This window comes from Panulirus ornatus, chromosome 11, assembly GCF_036320965.1.
Source record: "Panulirus ornatus isolate Po-2019 chromosome 11, ASM3632096v1, whole genome shotgun sequence".
Taxonomy (NCBI): domain Eukaryota; kingdom Metazoa; phylum Arthropoda; class Malacostraca; order Decapoda; family Palinuridae; genus Panulirus; species Panulirus ornatus.
In genome coordinates, this window is record NC_092234.1 from 61,221,324 (window position 1) to 61,239,567 (window position 18,244).

Genomic DNA, 18,244 nt, shown 5'->3' on the forward strand with positions numbered 1-18,244 from the left:
TCCCCAATCATTACACCTACAGGAGACTAATCAGGACGTACGATATATATGGAGAAAAACTGGAGGAAGTGAAGTGTTTTAGATATCTGGGAGTGGATCTGTCAGCGGATGGAACCATGGAAGCGGAAGTGGATCATAGGGTGGGGGAGGGGGCGAAAATTTTGGGAGCCTTGAAAAATGTGTGGAAGTCGAGAACATTATCTCGGAAAGCAAAAATGGGTATGTTTGAAGGAATAGTGGTTCCAACAATGTTGTATGGTTGCGAGGCGTGGGCTATGGATAGAGTTGTGCGCAGGAGGATGGATGTGCTGGAAATGAGATGTTTGAAGACAATGTGTGGTGTGAGGTGGTTTGATCGAGTAAGTAACGTAAGGGTAAGAGAGATGTGTGGAAATAAAAAGAGCGTGGTTGAGAGAGCAGAAGAGGGTGTTTTGAAATGGTTTGGGCACATGGAGAGAATGAGTGAGGAAAGATTGACCAAGAGGATATATGTGTCGGAGGTGGAGGGAACGAGGAGAAGAGGGAGACCAAATTGGAGGTGGAAAGATGGAGTGAAAAAGATTTTGTGTGATCGGGGCCTGAACATGCAGGAGGGTGAAAGGAGGGCAAGGAATAGAGTGAATTGGAGCGATGTGGTATACAGGGGTTGACGTGCTGTCAGTGGATTGAATCAAGGCATGTGAAGCGTCTGGGGTAAACCATGGAAAGCTGTGTAGGTATGTATATTTGCGTGTGTGGACGTGTGTATGTACATGTGTATGGGGGGGGGGGGTTGGGCCATTTCTTTCGTCTGTTTCCTTGCGCTACCTCGCAAACGCGGGAGACAGCGACAAAAAAAAAAAAAAAAAAAAAAATATATATATATATATATATATGATCCCTGGGGATAGAGGAGAAAGAATACTTCCCATGTATTCCCTGCGTGTCGTGGAAGGCGACTAAAAGGGGAAGGAGCGGGAGGCTGGAAGTCCTCCCCTCCCGTTTTATATTTTCCAAAAGAAGGAACAGAGAAGGGGGCCAAGTGAGGATATTCCCTTCATTAGGTTACACTCGCCAGTACCGTCTCAGCTGATATAAGAAAAAAAAAATATGAAAGGGCTAATCGTTAATCACCTTTATCTTTCACCTCTACTGTAAGTCGTCACTGTTTGCCATTAACAGATCTCAAGTTAACTCTCAAAACAAGATTTGATTATGTAGACCACATATGAATATACACCCGGGTTAGAAGAGAGGGGCCAGTGTTGGCAACGGAAAAAAAGATAATCCCCAGTAAATATTCAAGGTGAGTTTTAATCGTAAATCAAATACGCAAGAGTGGCACATAAGATAATTATTCTCAGTTAAATGTCACCTTCAGAGGGAATGAAAGCAATGGTCCGAAACATCACGTATCAATTAATACATTTTCAGAGTAGGCGAATTGAGGACAAGAATGTCATCCTGTATGGACTTGTGTGACTTCAAAGCAACAGTGAAACATTTGTTGTTTTTTTCATCAAGCCCAGAGTCTCCACCCACAACCCAACGGTACGTTGTACCATGTATCTGGGCGAGGTCGATCGTCTTCATCTGTAGACTTAGTGGGCGCACGTGATGGACGGGCGACCGACACAAGGGTCGGCTCCAGGAGAGTAGTCTGGAGCGGTGTGGTGGCCAGAGCTGGGTGGGATGAACGCGGCAGGGGTTCCCTTCCAGGGGGAGCGGCAGGGTATAAGTCCCGCCTCCTGTCAGTGACGTCGGATATGACGAAATTCATCTTCGTACACCAGAAGTCGTCGCCAAATCGCCAACATGGATCACTAAAGAGACAGTGTCAGGTGGATGAAGCTGAGCAATAAACCAGCAAATTTTCGATAAGGAAACTTGGATAACGTGTGTCAGGACTCTAACCATACGGAGTTTATGGACAAAACTGATAAGATGTGGATTAACTTCCTAAATAGAATGCTTCCCCTTGATATAGGAAACGTCCCTAGAAAGATGAAACGAGGTAGTGAATGGGATGTGCTTGGTTGGATAACTAAGAATGTGATTAACTGAGTAAAGAAATAGAAACCCATGCTCTTTATTTTTTGAAGGCTCCAGTCATGGACAAAAGTCCACGTCAAAGTCGGGCCACAATTGAAATATAGAGAGGATTATGAAACTAAAAAAGAACGGACAAGGGAAAGTATTTACGAATTTTGGAAGAAGTGAAAACCTGTCTCTTAAAATGTGCCAGATTATAGTTATTGGGGAAGACATGAAAAAGTAGAGAGTTCCAAATCTTCGACGTGTAGGGAAAGAAACAATTATCAAAACGGCCAACCCTTGAGTTGCCGATGGCCACACAGTAATCATGTGACGCAGTAGCTTGCCGGGTATCTCGTGGTCTAGCTAGTGGTGGGAACGCAAAAACAGCCAGCTCTCAGTGGCAAAAACCAAAGTAATACCTATAGAAGACGCAAGGGGATCAAGTTTGGAAGTTAGCCTAGGACTGTTTATAAGTCGGACAGCTTTCAGCTCGACTCTGTCAAGTAAGAATGCAGCAAAGCTTTCTAGAACCACCCCAGATGTGAGAGCAGTACCCCATACAAGGACGAATCAGTTCTTATGGAGAAACGGAGCAACAGTTCGGAAGAGAAGTTTCGACATCTTAGCAGGACACCCAGTTTTTTTAGAGGCAGACTTAGCTATTCCCATAATGTGGGAATTCCAAGAAAAAGTGGATGTTACAGTAATAAAAAGTATGTTCACTGAGACAAGAGGTGGAATTACAGAACCGTCAAAGGAGAGGAAAAGCTGTGAGGAGTTTTCGATAGAAAGATGGGTAGAACTTGGGTCTTAGAGGCATTAAACTTAAATAGATTTTGTGTATCCCACTGAGATTTCCTGTCTCGAGTTTGAGTTTATTGAGGAAGTTGTGTCAAGACGAGATGCAGTTCGAGTGAGAGAAGAAGGAGCAGAACTGAAGGATGTGCATGAAAGCAGTGTTGAGTCGCCGGCGTATGAGTGCATTTGCTGTTTGTGGAGGAAAGGAAATCGTTGAAAAAAATAGGAGAAAAAGTGTAGGGGACAGGATAGAACCTTGAGGACATCGTTATTGATGGAGAAAAGAGGGGAGGCTGATCAATTAACAACCACAGAGATAGATCAACCGGAGAGGAAGCTGTGTATGCGGTAGCAAAGTGAGGGAGGGAAGCCAAAACAGGGAAACTTAGAGATGAGACCCCGATGCCACACCCTGTCAAAAGCTTTGGATATGTCAAGAGCAACTACGCATGACTCCCCAAAATCGTTCAGGGGTGATGACCAGATATTGGTACGATAGGAAAGAATATCACCAGTGGATCTCACCTAAGAAAGCCTTACTGGTGATCAGAGAGAAGACTGATTTTCGAGCTATCTATGGATAAGGCATTTGAGGAGTGTTTCAAAGACTTTGGAAATGGTAGATGTCAAAGCAATGGGACAATAGTTAGAGGGGTCAGAACGGCCACTTTTCTTAGGGATGGAATGTATCAAGGCTTGATTCCAAGACGAAGGAAAAGTTTTCTTTTCACAGAAACGGCACAAACGAGCAGGCACAGGTGCAAGGTCAGAGGCACACTCCTTAAGTACACGGGGATGGATGCCATCAGGACCATAAGCCTTTCTTGTGTCGAGAGAGAGAGAGAAGCGCTTTTTCGGACAGTCCGAAAAGAGATTACGGGAAGGGGCGTAGGATTAGTAAGAGGAGCATCAGAGGGTGAAGGAATGTTAAGAGTCCATGGTGGAGTTAGTGGAGAAACGGGAACAAAAGAGAGATGCTTTGTCTACGGGAGAGACAGCTATCCGTATTACCGTCAGAACGGAAAAGGGAAGGAAAGGTAGAGCGACTGAGGTTATTACTGATGCCCTTAGCTAACACGTGTAGGCATTTTCTCTCCTATGATTTTTGTTCTTCCCTTTTTGTTCTGTCAAAACCGGAATTGTTCATATTTGTGAATTAAGATGAATTTCTTAGAATAATCTAAACTGCGTTAACAGCGCTGAATAGCCTTAGATGCTTCAGTGCTTGGCTTATGAGACTAAATTTTATAATCCAATGCAATCCTTAGCTAAAGACCAGAAAGACCTATCAGTGGATGACGAGGAGAGGTTATCGCACTTCTTTTGAATAAAAGAACGCTTCGCCTCACGGATAACGTGCTTGCAGTGATTACGGGCAGTGATTAAAGGTGAAGAAGAGTTTTTCGAAGCCTGATATGTCTGATCCCTTGCCTGAATGGCCTCAGAACAGGAACGGTTGAACCATGGATTGAATGAAGATGTAGTCTTGGAGGAGGAGGTGTTAAATGCCTAAATTCCTGCAAGAAAAACCTCTGCCATGCGTTTGGCGGAGACAGAAGCATCACCACACAAGTGAAGGTAATTTACCCGAGGAAAGTTAAAAAAAGAAGTTACGCAAGTTATTGTAAAGTATATAGCAATCCACAGGACCAGGAAATGTCTAAGAGATTACAGAGAGATTTCAAGAATAGAAATATAAACATTATAAAGAATTTCAAAGATATAATCATTCACAGTCGTGAAGAAAATTTTGTTCTAGAGATATATGAAGCAAGAAAAATGAAAAGTATCTTTGACCCATATATCTAATGAAAACAGTGCCTTACTAATGACAATTTTAGAAATAGCGTCCATACTGACCACTTACTTCGAGTAAGCCAAGTGGTTCCGATGGTATTTTCCCAGGATAATGAAAGTAGCCAGCCAATAGCAGTACCCTGCCAGTCACAGTGCCACCAAAACATTCAACAAATCACTGCAAGACGGGAAAGGCGACAAATGATTATAAGCTTTCTAATAGAACATTAACTTTCAGAAAAGGATATAGAAAATAGACTTTAAACTCTTGTCTTATAGGATTGCTTTTGCTCGGAAAATTGTCAGAAGCGACAACATGGGATCAAATCATGGATTTCTTAAAATGTTAAACTGATATCTGGTTTCAATATGAGTTTCGAAATAAAAGATCATACGTAAGGAATCTTACAGAATTCTTTAGTCATATTCTGAGATTCCAGAATACCCTTTGATGTCATAGGTTTCGGGTTCCAAAGAGTTTTGAAATGTATTGTGTAAAACACTCCTAAATGGAATCACAGCTTCTTGGCGGAGGATATCAGTTCCGTGCTCACACTCAGGACACACAAGTGGTAGCAAATGGTGAAGCACCCGACTTGTATAACATGAAATACCTCAGTCACGGGATCTATACATTTCATCACCAAAGACCTGTGAGCGCGACTCACCAACAGAATATCTGAATTTACTGGTTACACGTAATCAGAAAATAGAGCCAGCTGAAAGAAAAATACCTAAAGATTGAAAGTGATTTCGATAGATGGTTACAGTGATTACAATCATGACAAATGGTCGTTATTGTGGTTAAGTGCAAAGTACTGTATTTTGGCGAGGTTGATATTAATTACAAATATGAAAATTATTGCTAGCGGTAAGAGATGAGAGGGATGCCGGGGTGATTATCAGTAATTACCTAAAATACCTCGTTGCGTAATTGGTAATGAAGGTAAGTGAATGTTTGACCTCACCCTTGGAAATCTTAATTGTAAAGCGAAGGATATGATACACACACTTTACAATACCCTGGTCAAGCCTCATTCAGAATACTCTGTTCATTTCTGATCAAACCTCATCTGAAAATAAAAGAAAAAATACAAAGAAGGGCAGCAAAACCTGTATTGCTCAGACATAAGCCTTATAAAAATTGGTATAAAATCTTAGAATTATTTTATCTGAAATGGGTTCAGACTTTGAGGAATTTGATAAAGTTTTCAAAATACTACATAATATCAACGACAAAAGATCGGGAAAATTCTCTATGCATCAGATAAAGATTTTAATGGCCGAAAGTGAAGTACGAAATTGAAAGGAAGAAGATGTAATAACAACGTGAGCAAAGGTTATCCAGCCATAGAGACTCGTTATAAGAACAACCGTATGTAGTCAAAGCGAAAGTTATAAATACTTTCAAATCAAGACTTGTATAACATCTGTTCTCGGAAAACACTTTTGTTTCCATTTCCTTTTGAGATTTGAGCCTCCTTCTCAGAGTAGGAGACTTTTCCCGTTTCCACATTACCGTAAAATTACCATGGCTTTATGTATACCCTCCCTTACCATCATGCATGTATTGTCTTCCTCTTCAACTTTTTTCCTGAGAGCTGTTGTGCCAGAGGGAGTGGTGGGAGAGGAGATGCTTTCTGCTTTACTATCCTGTCTTCTTATGATCTACACTTCTACCCTCTTCCAGCAGATAATCTCCATCACTCCTAGCGTCTTCAGCAGATAATCTCCATCACTCCTAACGTCTTCCAGCAGATGATCTCCATCACTCCTAACGTCTTCAGCAGATAATCTCCATTACTCCTAACGTCTTCCAGCAGATAATCTCCATCACTCCTAACGTCTTCAGCAGATAATCTCCATTACTCCTAACGTCTTCCAGCAGATAATCTCCATCACTAATAACGTCTTCCAGCAGATAATCTCCATCACTACTAACGTCTTCCAGCAGATAACCTCGTCATGAACCTTGACGTCACCTGTAATCTAACCCTCCAATGGACTCCCGTGTACCTACGCGCCCTCGCATCCTCACAGAGCCACACTCCTGCACCTCCATACCTTCAAAACTCAACACCGCCGCACCTCCACACCATCACAGCTCCATTCCCCGGCACTTCCTAACCCTACACCTCCGCACCCTCACAGCCCCACGTATACATCTGCCATCCTTACCAGCGTCTCCGTCCCTTCTTTCCCCAAGCGTCATGACCTCCAGTAAAACTCTCTCATGTCCTCAACCATTCCATCCTCACCCTCCCGCCAGTTAACTCTCCCAACTCCTCGACCATCCAGTGTTCCCCCCTCACCAACACACCAGTGTAACCCCTCCCACCTCCCGACCATCCATCCCTCCTCCCCTCCCGCTCGTTACGCTCGCCAACATACACATGACCCAACCTTAAATTTACGAGGTCTTTAGCCTAACAATATCCCAGCGGCGCTAACTTACCCGCCCGCTCCCCAGCACCAGCCGTGTACCCTGTGTGGCAACGGTTGAGCCGGGATCAGACCAGCGCAGGCACCAGCCGTGTACCCTGTATGGCAACGGGTTGACCCGGGGTCAGACCTGCCCAGGTAGGCACTGTTTCTGGCCATTGGGTTAGTGGGGGTCAGGTCTGCGTGAATCCATACCTCAGACACAATTTCAGTCGGATAGGTACGTAGGTGTAACAATACATTCCATGCGACAACTGCCTGTGTAATTTGATAACCTTAAGGAACGCCTCCCATACCGGCATACAAGCACTCGTAGTCGAAATGTCTACATTAATATTAACATGGCCAGACATTGTATATCCAGTGTATCATATTTCTTCTCAGCTACATTGCCTTGCACGTGTGTGACCCTCGTAGTCACTACGTAAACCAACTTGAGGTGGTGGAAGCTAATGCCATGAACCAGGGTTGTTCTATAACAACTAGAAACGTAAATATAAGAAATGAACCGTCAAACCTCACCATCGCTGACAGGTTCCAGAGCAACGTTACTGTTTTGGGTACAGAGCGCTGTAAACGACCCAGCGCTGCCGGCTGATTCACACATAACCTAGTAGCTGACCTTGTTTCTCCTCCTTAGGGAGTTAGGCGCGTGTCAAGAAACACAGACTCATACCGACCGTGGTTCGGCATTACATACCTTAACACCGGGAGCATCAACTCTCCTATTACCGCACAGTCCATCCCCATCAGTCTTCCTGCTCATTTGAACTGTACCGCGGAAGACCACAGAAGCCAACGCACAACAAGTTTCAGCTGATCAAAAAGAATTAGCTAAGTTTTCAGCAGCTTACGAGAATAATGTTAGAACCATGAACATATCGTTAGATGAAATGCCCCTAACCATCGCTGACGGTTACCTATCATGTCATACATGACAGAGATCAACGTATACAGTTCACCGGTGTTTGTCTAAACATCTGTGGGGCGAACACGATTCGCAGTGAGTTAGTGTGGGTCCACAAGGCACTGCAGTGCGTTATCAACAACACGCATCATGACCATATCATTTCTTGATCCACGCAGCTCTCAGCTCTCTCGACTGTCTTAATCCACATAAAGAGTCGACTTTGCTCCGGTACAGACGGTAACTTCACATACAGATCCTTCAGATCCCTTTCCATATGGAGTTGAGCCACCATGATCATAAGGCCAAACAGACCTGTCTTAAACTGGAGATAGATCCCAACATAGATATAATAGGTAATGTTATAATGCCGGTATTAATTCACGATGGCTTTGAAGAATTAATTACTCAGAGATACCGAGAGACCAGTTAACCCTCGCCGTACTTACTTTAACTGGCGCTTTGCTACTACACAATGTTGTGATAAGCACAAAGACCAGCAGTAGATGCTCTGCTGTTGTAACAACCAGGATTAGAGAGGAGTACAGATATTACTGGTGGGCAGAACGTAAGCCTGCAGTAGATACAACTCTTGTGTCTTGTGTCATATACCGTACGTAAACACACGCTACTGCCCTGTACAAAAGACTGTTCCTTCATCCCCAGCTTTAGGCCTCCAGATCTCACGTTTATGAGAAATGGAAACACCTCATTAATAGTGACGCACTTCTGGATATTCCATTTCTAAATCCTGGACTTATACTCCAGTGAAACATATAACTGTAATTGGCTGTACCCATGATACTGATTAACTGGCCTTATAGTCTGCTCTACTGCGCATATCTTTTTTATGTTATTTGAGACGGCATAGCCACCTGAATGTCCTAATCAAACCCATCTTATTAACTATATATATATATATATATATATATATATATATATATATATATATATATATATATATATATATATATATTTTTTTTTTTTTTTTTTTTTTTTTTTTTCTCGAGGTAGCGTTAAGAACAGAGGAGTGAGCCTTAGAGGGTATATCCTCACTTGGCCCACCTCTCCGTTCCTATTTTCGGAGAATTATAAACGGGAGGGGAGGGTTTGCAGCCCCCCCTCTCCTTCACCTTTTAGTGGCCTTCCACGACACGAAGGGAATACGTGGGAAGTATAGTCTTCCTCCCCTATCCCCAGGGATAATATATATATATATATATATATATATATATATATATATATATATATATATATATATATATATATATATATACACACACACACACACACACACACACATAATATATGAAGATGAAATCGCAATTCAGTAGGAGTTCAGATGATTTCATTAAACATGTAATTTTTCTATACATGCATCACCACATGTTTCACGGAGACAGTCTGCCTCATCAGATGCAAACAATTCATAAAGTTTTAGATCCCAACACCAGCACAAAAATTCTGCCTCTGCTGTACCATTCCCTGGTTCATTACACATGAAAGCTAGGAAATGATATGAGTGAATTCATCTGTTCCCAGCGCTACCTCGCTAATGCGGGAAACAGCAAAAAAGTATGACAAAAACTATATGTGTGTGTGTGTGTATATATATATATATATATATATATATATATATATATATATATATATATATGTATATATATATATATATATATATATATATATATATATATATATATATATATATATATATATATATATATATATATATATATATATATATATATATATCATACTTAACCGCCGTCTCCCGCGTTAGCGAGTTAAAGCAAGGAAACAGACGAGGAATGGCCCAACCCACCCACATACATACGCACAGCCATATATATATATATATGTATATTAGAGAGAGAGAGAGAGAGAGAGAGAGAGAGAGAGAGAGAGAGAGAGAGAGAGAGAGAGAGATGGATACTACAGCATGTTTAGAGTTATTAGTAGTCTTTTTATGTCCTCTAAATTTCTCATTACTATTCTACTATTAGATGGATGCTCAAACACCAGTTGTCCAAAATTATCCATTTTATTTCAACCAAGCTTTCGCCTTCACAGAGGCATCATCAGGAATCTACAAAAAAGAAAAAACTGCGTCATAAAAACTTGGATATGAAATGTAAAAGGCAAACAACACACACACTCATATATATATATATATATATATATATATATATATATATATATATATATATATATATATATATATATATATATATATATATATATATATATATATATAAAATACTCAGAAAGACCCACAGTACAAGGCATATAAGAGGTAAGTGAAAACACAAAAAAAAACGATACAAATAACAGTATCATGACGGGGAAGTATGAACTACACCCTAAATACATAATATGCACACAGAGATAATGAAAAACTTACAGTTGAGGACACACGGAACAAAATTAAACAGGGTAGGAATATGGGAAGTCCATCACTAAATACACTGTTGGGTCACGCGAGACCGTTATTGTCCGGGTGTGGAGTTGAGGTCAGGTCAGGCTCGTCTGATTCTCCCTGACCTTCATAACCCAGGACCGAGTGGGTCAGTGACACGTTCCTCCTGTCCTGAAGGACGGACTCAGTAGCTTATGGCGTCAGGGACGTGTTCCACCTGTCCTAAAACAGCACTAGGTCTACGTCCTATTAGAGGGCCATCAGAGAGCTGTATGGCGTTGGTCATGTCTGAATCTTGATGACCTGCTCTCTCTACTGTGAATAGCTTATGATATCAGTAAGTTTTTCTGTATTTCTCTATCCATATATTGTATGTAGGTTGTAGCTCATGCTATGTGTCATGATATTGTTAGTTTGTATAGCTTTTAATGTTTCCTCTTATCTTTTTTTGTGATATATACTGTAGGATTTTCCGAGTTTGTTTCTTATATACATACATGTCGCTTGCTTTTCACACTACATATTCAGGTGTTGTGACGTAGTCTTTTTTCAGTTTTGTAGATTTCAGATGATGCTTCTGTGAAGGCAAAAGCTTGATTGAAATAAAATGGATAATTTTGGACAACTGGATGGAGTGTAATTCACATATGGAATTTTCTGAAAGCAAGATATTTTATGATATCTTATCTGGTAATATCAAATGTTATCGGTATGTTGATAATGTTCTATGTTTATGGCCTATTGATAAAGACGAAAATGCATTTTTTACCAATGTGAATTGTTTGGTAGACACTGAAGCTTAACTCTTGAAACGGAGACAGACATTGCAGTGCGTTAGAATTCTTAGGTTGCATTATTTATAGGGATGGAAATAACCTAAAATTTAGCAGACATCGTAAACCCAGAAATGTCTGTTCATTTATTCACTACTGCTCTGCTCAACACAGTACAGTGAAGCCATTTGTATTTCCATCAGTGTTTCTTATAGCATTTCGCATTTGTAGTCCAGAATGCAACAACATTAGTTATATATCACAGTATTCCAAGCATTTCCTTGAGCATATATTCTTGCTAGAAAGCCGTTTTATAATATTCAACCAAGGAAGGAAATGTGAACAAAAACTCGTCAGAATTATCCTATTTTGAGACATTGCTTAATGTTCTTGTTTTCCTAAAAATTTGGATATAAATGTGGTCTTCTGCGAGAATAATACTTTCAAGGAAAGTCTTATCAGAAATTTTTTAATTGCTCAGAAGGGTTGTGTGTACAATATCCCCTACAAAGAATGTGATGAATTATTGCATGGGTTAGATATTTACATGTTTACATGAGAAAGACAGGTGACAGGAGGTTTGATTGGCCCATGACTGGGTTATCTGAAAAAAAAAGAAATTTGACAAAAAATGTAATTTCGCTCGGTAGATTTTCAAGTTATCACCGAGTCCCCACTGCTGCACATTAACCTTCTAGTGTCCCAGTTAACGTTGTCGTTTATACGTTTATTTCTGGCGTTTTTCTCAGAGTATACATGAATTTATAAAATATTCGTCTAAACGACTTTTGAAGGTATTTATAGTCTTAGCATTCACTACGTCCGACAGTAACTTATTCCAGTGCTTAACACACCAATAAGAAAAGAAGCTTTTTCCCAAATCCGTATTGCATCTTTTAGCTTTGCGTTATAACTGTTTTTTCCTGGTAAACGTATTTTCTTGTATTTCAAAAAGATGTTTCGTGATTTACTTTATCGAACTTGTTCGGAGTTTAGAACACTTGGATCAAGTCGCCGCGAAGTCTACGTTTTTTACGGTAGAAAAAATCCGATTGTTTCAGCCTCTCTTCGTATGCCAGATTTCTAAGAGATGGGATCAATTTTGTCGGGCGCTCCTTCAACTCTTCTTCATCAGGTCCTTGAAACATTTTCATTGGTTGCGGTATTCGAGATGTTTCTTCAGTTGTGGATACGGAGCTAAAAGAACGATTGTTTGGTAGCCACTTTCTTGTCGTCAGTGGTTAGTGAGTCATATTCGTTTCGTAATGGTCCAATTCCTTCTTTTACTGTCTTCGTTTGTCTTATATATTTGAAGAATTCCTTAGGATTATTCATAACTTTCAAGGATACTATTTTTTCTTCGTTGCGTTTACTCTGTCGTATGACCTTGCACTCTCTTTCGATTTTGATTAATTTCTCGTGATTTTCATCGGTTCCCAATGATTAAAAATTCTTATTTGTTTTCTTCTTTTGGTTCATAGTCCTTATATTCTCCATGATGATTTTGAAATATTGCAAGTTCTCCTCGTAATTCGTGGAATATGTTTATTTTCAATCTTGAGTAGTGTGTTTTTAGAATAATTCCACATTTCCTCTACTGTGTAAATGTCAAGAAGTTCTGTCCAGTGTTTTGTCTAATGTTTTCATGATTTCCTGGCCTGTATTCTGGGATCAAGAGTTTGTTGTCATTTGTTTCATGATCTGAATTTATCTCTAATCAAACTGTGATCGCTGTATAACAAACTCGCCTACTTCGCAAGAGTTAAGTTTGTGTCACTGGCGAGGACAAGATCAAGAATGTTTTTACCTCTAGTTAGTGCTGTATCCTGTGGGACGGGGTAGCATCGGGAATGGATAAAGGCGAGCAAGTATGAATATGTTTATGTGTATATACATAGCTATATATATATATATATATATATATATATATATATATATATATATATATATATATATATATATATATATATATTAGTGGATATGCCTTCCTTCGTCTGTTTCCTGGCGCTTCTTCGCTAACGCAGGAAACGGCGATCAAGTAAAAAAAAGAAAAGCAAGGAAAAAGTTTTTTCTCTCCCAAGAGCTGTTTGCTTGTGTGCTTACTCCACTAGGTAGACTATGCAATGCTCGGCAAGCTGCTGCATCACATGATTGCTGTATGGCGGTTGGCATCTCAAAGTTGGGCCGTTTTGATAACTGTTTCTTTCCCTACACCTCGAGAGACTGGCTGTCTCTACCTTCTCATGTCTTTTCCAGTAACCATGACTGGCACATTCTAAAAGACAGGTTTTTTCAGTGCCTCCGAAATTCTAAGATACTTTTCCTTGTTACATTTCCCCCTCCCCTTTCTCATTAACCTATATATACGTCAACTAAGGCCGGATCCCGATGTGGATTTTTTTTTTTTTCCAAAAGAAGGAACAGAGGGGGCCAGGTGAGGATATTCCAAAAAAAGGCCCAGTCCTCTGTTCTTAACGCTACCTCGCTAACGCGGGAAATGGCGAATAGTTTAAAAGAAAAAAAAAAAGTTTTACCATGGCACGACCGTGAGTCAAACCAAGGCTGTGGAGAACAATAGCGTACCACAGTCAGTGTGCGGGGCTCTGGAGCCGGAGACAACAGCTCAAGAGAGAGAGGTTTTGTCCCATCGGTGACCCAGTGGTACGGTGTTTGCCTGCTGCTCGTGTTAGCCTGAGTTTAATTCTCGAGTGCACAATGTTAGAATTGTTTAGACTGATTTACATATGAACATTATAAGTTCTCATGTGTGTGTGTGTGTGTGTGTGTGTGTGTGTGTTTTTATCTATGTACTTGAATGCATCAGGCCTTCAACCCACCCCTATAGCGTGACACATATCGCTCTACTGCCCACTGTATATGAGCGTGCTTGTCCAACAGTATCTTGGGTGCGTCTAAGTACTGAATACATTCGGCCTCGAGCCAACCTCTGTGACCTTACTCACATATTACTCTACGTTCCACATCTGTGGGTACTGAGCCATCCTGTTCTGTGTTTGTGTCTATCCGTTGAAGACAGTGAGCTCCCATCCTCCCTCCGCCACTCATATTTGTATAACTCAGTACGCTCAAGTTAGTCAAATGTCTGTAAAGTCCTGCCCACGCAGTGCCTAGCGTGTGGGTGGCAATTATAGTAATTGAACTAACTTCGAGCAGTGATGCGCTGGCCAAAGCTGAGGGCAGAGTATGTCTGACCACAACTGAAGGACAGAGTGAGGCTGGCCAGGACCGAAGGACAGAGTAGACTTGACCAGGACTTAAAGACAGGCTAAAGCTGACTGGGACTGAAAGACAGAGTAAGTTTAGCCAAGACTGGAGGATAGAGTAAGGCTGGCCAGGACTGCCGGACAGAGTAGGGCATAACGTAAGACGATGGGACAAGACATAGCGAGGGGAGACACTGCTGGGGTGAGGCAGCTGTGGCGATGGTGGATGAGGAAGTCAGGTATGACATGATGTATACACTATACAGCATACAGGAAGGGAGAGGTAATGAGACAGCACGGGAGTGTGGTAAGGGAAGGGAGGGAGAAGAGGAAAATATTGTACGAAGAATAAACTGGGATGTGATAAAGGAAGCGTAGATGGAGAGAGAGAGAGAGAGAGAGAGAGAGAGAGAGAGAGAGAGAGAGAGAGAGAGAGAGAGAGAGAGAGAGAGAGTCAAGGCCAAACAATTAGTATGGGAAGGAGAAATAAAATTCACTGATTTCCGATTTCATTTTTTGGCAATTAATTTGTCCTAATGGCCTCCAGAGGGGGATTTATGGACTTGTGATTTATGTTCTGACCCAGTACCTGCCCCATTACGCTTTCAGTACCTGCCCCATTACTCTTTCAGTACCTGTCACATCACTCTCTCTCTCTCTCTCTCTCTCTCTCTCTCTCTCTCTCTCTCTCTCTCTCTCTCTCTCTCTCTCTCTCTCTCTCTCTCTCTCTCTTTGCTCCATTACCCTCCCAATACTTACCCCCTCACCCTTCTAATACGTGCTCTATTACCCTCTCAGAAGGTGCAGAGGCTGAAGAAGACGACAGATGAGCGTTAGGTTGAGCGAGGATCAGTAGAACTCAAGAATTAGATGTTTTGGAGGAGATGGTGGTTAACTGTGAACAAATGAGAACATCGATGAAGGGAGCACATGGGGAAGTGGTTACAGGTAGCGATGAAGACAGGAGATGGAGTGAGTATTTTGTAAGAATGTTGAATGTGTTTGATGACACGGTGGCAGATGGAGGCTGTTCAGATCGGGGTGGTGCGCGAAGTAAGAGATTCAGTGAGAGTGATTTGGTGAAAAGAGAAGTGGTGAAGGCAACATATAAAACTGAATGTGGCAAGGCGACCTGAGTGGATGGAAATACTTTTTTTTTTTTAAGTTACTTAGGATTTTCAGTGTATGCATGGATCATGGTAAGGTACGAAAGGATTGGTAGAATGCATGTATAGTGCCATTGTACAAAGGCAAGGGGGACAAAAGTCAGTGCTCAAACTACCGAGGTGTAAATTTGTTGAGAGCACTTGGTAAGTAGTATGGGAGAGTAGTGATTGAGGGGGTGAGAGCATGTACAGAGCATCAGATTGAGAGAGAACATTGTGGTTTCAGAAGCGGTAGAGGATTGTGTGAAGCTTGGTTTACTCTGAAGAATGTGTGTGAGAAGTACTTAGAGAAACAGACGGAACTGTATGTGGCATTCATGTATCTGTGGAAAGCATATGACAGGGTTGATAGAGATGCCTTGCGGTAGGTCTTAAGAATATATGGTGTGGGAGGAAAGTTGCCGGAGGTAGTGAGAGGTTTTTATCCAGAGTGAAAGGCATGTATACGAGTTGGAAGAGAGGAAAGTGAATGGTTCCATATGAAGGTTGGTCTGCGGTAGTGGTGTGTGATGTCACCATTCCTGTTTGATTTTTATGGGTGGAATGATGAGAGACGTAAATGTAAGAGTTTTGGAGAGAGATGCGAGTATGCAGAGCGTAGGGGATGAAGGGGCCTGAGAAGTGTCACTTGTTTGCTAATATCACAGCACTGGAGGCAGATTCGAGTTAGAAACTTCAAAAATTGATGACTGAGTTTGGAAGAGTGAATGAAATGAGGAAGTAAATGTAAGTAAAACCAAGATTTAGGTTTAGCAAGGTTAAGGGACAGGTTAGTTGGGATGTGAGTTTGACTGGAGAAAACTTGTAGGACGTGAAGTGATTTAGATACCAGGGAGTGGACGTGGCAGCAAATGGAAGCTTGGAAGCGGAAATGATCCATAGGTTGGGTGAGTGGGCGAAGGTTTTGAGAACACTGAAGAGTGTGTGAAAAAAGAGGTCGTTATTTAGGAGGGTAAAGATGGGTGCTTTTGAAGGTACAGTAGTCCAAACAATGTTATATGGATACAAGGCATGGGCTGTAGATGAGGATGTGTGGAGGATGGTGGATGTGTTGGAAATGAAAAGTTTTTAGACAGTATATTTTGTAAGATGGATTGATAGGTAAGTGATAAGAAGTAAGAGAGAGGTGTGGTAATAAAAAAAAGAAAAAAGTGTGGTTGAGAGAGCTGAAGAGGGTGTGCTGAAATGTTGTGGACGTATAGAGCGAATGAGTGAGGAGAGGTTGACAAAGAGGATATATGTGTCAGAAGTGGAAGAGACAAGAAAATGGAGAAGACCAATTGGAAATGGAAGGACGGAATGAAAAAGAGTTTGAGTGATCGGGGCCTGAACATGCAGGTTGGTGAAAGGCGTCCATGGGATAGGGTGAATTGGAGCGATGCGTTGTACAAGGGTCAAGATGCTCTCAGTGGACTAAGTCAGAGCAAGTGAACGTCCGGGAGATACCATGGAAAGGTCTGTGGGGTCTGGTTGTGGATAGGGAGCTGTGGTTTCCGTGCATTACACATGACCTAAAGAATGGATGTAAGCAGATGCGGGTGGAGGAATGTAATAAGACTGTTAATGAGGTAGTACGAGGAAGTAATGTCATGATGCAATTAATGAGGTAATGAGAGAGTGGAGGATTGTTATAAGGCTGTAAAATGAGGTGATTAGGGGTGGATGAATATCATCGGGTTGTTGCTGAGGTAGTGAGAGGGTGGACGAATATCATAAGGCTGTTGATGGGTTTAGTGAGGAAGGTGAGGGGCACGTCATGAGGCTGCTGATGAGATAGCGAGGAAAGAGGAGAAACATAATGAGGCTTTTCACTCGGTGATGAAGGGATGGAGTATCATAGGGCTTTAAATTATGCAATGAGGGATGGACGATGTACCATGAGGCTGCTGATGAGGTAAGAGAAAGGCGTATCACAGGACTGTTGATGAGGCATTGAGGTGGGCAGGGTATATCATCAGCTGTTGATGAGGTAATGAGGTGAGGAGGGTGTACCATGAGGCTGCAGATGAGACAGGAGGGGATGGAGGGCGAATCATGAGGCTGCTGATGAGGAATGTCCATAAGCTTCCCCTACATATGTTTCCATCAGACTTGAATATAACCCGTCATATTAAGTATGCCTGTAGTAGAATCAGTTGTTCAGCGTACAGGGTGTGTCATAAGGCTGCTGATGAGGTAGTGAGTGAGGGAGGGTGTACAGTGCTGGTATTATGAGGCAGTGAGAGATGGAAGGAGTATTATGTGGTAGATGAGTGGCTTCCACCAGGTAGAGGTGAGGAGTGAGTGTAGAGGGTCGTCAGCCTTGAAGTGAGGGGATAAAAGCCAGAAGTGACATCTCCTCTCCCTCAGGTGAGAACTCACCATGACGAGATTATGAGGATGGTGGTGGGGAAACCAGGGGAGGCCGAATTCAGGACCGGGTAACGTTCATAAGTGAGAGGGAAGAGTTGGCTGAGTGAGGTAATATTCAGGAGTGAGAGGGAAGAGTTGGCTGAGTGAGGTAGCATTCAGGAGTAAGAGGGAAGAGTTGGCTGAGTGAAGTAGCATTCAGGAGTGAGAGGGAAGAGTTGGCTGAGTGAGGTAGCATTCAGGAGTGAGAGGGAAGAGTTAGCTGAGTGAAGTAGCATTCAGGAATGAGAGGGAAGAGTTGGCTGAGTGAGGTAACATTCAGGAGTGAGAGGGAAGAGTTGGCTGAGTGAGGT